Source organism: Aulostomus chinensis, chromosome 10, assembly GCF_037954235.1.
Source record: "Aulostomus chinensis isolate RoL2024-O1b breed Wild chromosome 10, RoL_Achi_v1.0, whole genome shotgun sequence".
NCBI classification, from domain to species: domain Eukaryota; kingdom Metazoa; phylum Chordata; class Actinopteri; order Syngnathiformes; family Aulostomidae; genus Aulostomus; species Aulostomus chinensis.
The window spans coordinates 18,139,000-18,141,528 of NC_141329.1; the positions used below are offsets into that span (position 1 = coordinate 18,139,000).

The 2,529-nt window shown below is 42.9% G+C and overlaps 1 long non-coding RNA gene across 1 annotated transcript; it reads left to right on the forward strand.

The window, feature by feature from the left end:
- Positions 1–203: 203 nt before the first annotated feature.
- LOC147254574 (uncharacterized) lies at positions 204–2,424 on the forward strand. The gene is made up of 3 exons (XR_015118177.1): positions 204–241; positions 708–817; positions 2,282–2,424. It is a non-coding gene; the product is annotated as an uncharacterized LOC147254574 (long non-coding RNA).
- The last annotated feature ends 105 nt before the right edge of the window (positions 2,425–2,529 follow it).

Sequence of the window (2,529 nt, forward strand, 5' to 3'; positions counted from 1 at the left end):
TAATCATTTAATGCTTCCGTGACGCTGGTAATGTACAAGCACAATAATCAGTTAGCGGAGGTGCGATGAGAGTTGAGAAAATGTTGCTTGGTGGTTGCAACTCTTCGGGTGTAGTAACAAAAACAGTCACTAGATGGCGCCACTAGATAATTGTGGGCGCAAGAAGAAGCGCGGCCAAGGGTTCCCTGTTCCGTCCGATAGGAAGAGGAAGCAGTGCCCTCAGTTGGTCGAGACCACGCAGGTAAATAGCACGCTGAAGTAAACATTTCTGGAGGATTGGAAAGTGATTTTATAAGATATAAACACATAAAAGGGTTAGTAGAATATTGCCCTTATAAAGAAAAAATACCAGTTTGCAGTCGCTTTCGGTATTTTTGGTGTTGCTTTCGCTACCCAGCACTATGTACAGCAGGACTTCGTGTCTTCCGTTGACTGACAAGTTAAACAAAGCCGTTCAATTGCATCACGGCTTGTGTATTTCCAGCGCCAGCACAGATGACAAAGCGCATTAATCATATCACCAGAAAACTGCACCTGATTAATTATCCCTGAATAAATAAGTCGTTACAGTAGAGACAGGAGCTGTCAGCTGGCTGAGACTCAAGGACCCCCTGTTTTCTCTCTCTCTCTCTCTCTCTCTCTCTCTCTCTCTCTCTCTCTGTCTGTCTGTCTGTCTCTATCTTTCTCTCTGTTTTCATTTCATTCAGCCTCTTGGATGTGTGAGGAGACAAAGGACCGAGAGGTAAAAGTTACCAGGGCCTCCTGCCAACTCCCTCTGGGCTCCGATCAGCTTCTTTCCATGAGGGCTTCAGTTGAGGTAAGCATGAGAAGCCATTTATCACACAGTTGACTAGAGCTGATAAAATCACAACACACACACACACATACACGAACACAGGACAGGTGTGAGAGTGCTGATAAGTGACTCTTCCCATAAACATAAGCAAGCCACTTTTCTCCTAACTGCCTTAAAAAAGGAATAGAAGAGTGTGTGTGTGTGTGTGTGCATGTGTCTCAAACAGTTTGAGATGATGATGATGCATCTGACTCAATGTTTTTAAGGTCAAGGTGGTGTGGTACACGCTTTGGGCTTACTCCTGATCCTAGAAAGTTATACTACATAATAATCTCTCTCTCTCTCTCTCTCTCTCTCTCTCTCTCTCTCTCTCTCTCTCTCTCTCTCTATATATATATATATATATGTACTACCAGTCAAAAGTTTGGACACACCCTCTCATTTAATGTTTTTTCTTTACTTCTTTCTCTCTCTCTCTCTCTCTCTCTCTCTCTCTCTCTCTCTCTCTCTCTCTATATATATATATATATATATATATATGTACTACCAGTCAAAAGTTTGGACACGACCTCTCATTTAATGTTTTTTCTTTACTTTCATTACAATTTACACTGTTGATTCTCACTAAAGACATCAACACTATGAATGTACACATGGAATTATGGAGTATACAAAAAAATTGAAATGACTCAAAACACATTATGTATTTTATATTCTTCAAAATAGCCACCCTTTGCTTTGCACTCTCTTGACATTCTCTCAATAAGCTTGATGAGGTCGTCACCTGAAATTGTTTTCCAACAGTCTTGAAGGACCTCCCAGAGATGCTGAGCACTTGTTAGCCCTTTTGCCTTCACTCTGCTGTCCATCTCATCCCAAACCATCTGGATTGGGTTTAGGTCAGGTGACTGTGGAGGCCAGGTCATCTGATGCAGCACTCCATCACTCTCCTTCTTGGTTAAATAGTCCTCACACAGCCTGGAGGTGTGTTTGTGGTCGTTGTCCTGTTGAACAATAAATGATCGTCCAACTAAACACAAACCAGATGGGATGGCATGTCGCTGTAGGATGCTGTGGTAGCCATGCTGGTTCAGTGTGCCTTCAATTTTGAAGAAATTCCCAACAGTGTCACCAAAGCACCCCTCACCATCACACCTCCTCCTCCATGCTTCATGGTGGGAACCATGCATGTAGAGACCATCCCTTCACTTTTTCTGCATCACACAAAGACACAGCAGGTGGAACCAAAGATCACAAATTTGGACTCATCAGACCAAAGCAGAGATTTCCACTGGTCTGATGTCCATTCCTTGTGTTTCTTGGCCCAAACAAATGTCTTCTGCTTGTTGCTTTTCCTTCATAGTGGTTTCTTAGCAGCTATTCAACCATAAAGACCTGATTGCTGCAGTCTCCTCTGAACAGTTGATGCAGAGATGTGTCTGCTACTAGAACTCTGTGTAGCATTTATCTGGGTTCTCATCTTAGGTGCTGTTAACTTGTGATTTCTGAGGCTGGTGACTTGGATGAACCTATCCTCAGGAGCAGAGGAGACTCTTGGACTTCCTTCCCTTGGGCGGTCCTCATGTGAGCCAGTTTTGATGTCACACTTGATGTTTTTTTACGACTGCACTTGGGGACACACTCAAAGTTTATTTCAATTTTGCGGACTGACCTTCAGCTCTTAGAGTAATGATGAACTGTCATTTCTCTTTATTTAGCTGATTGGTTCTAGC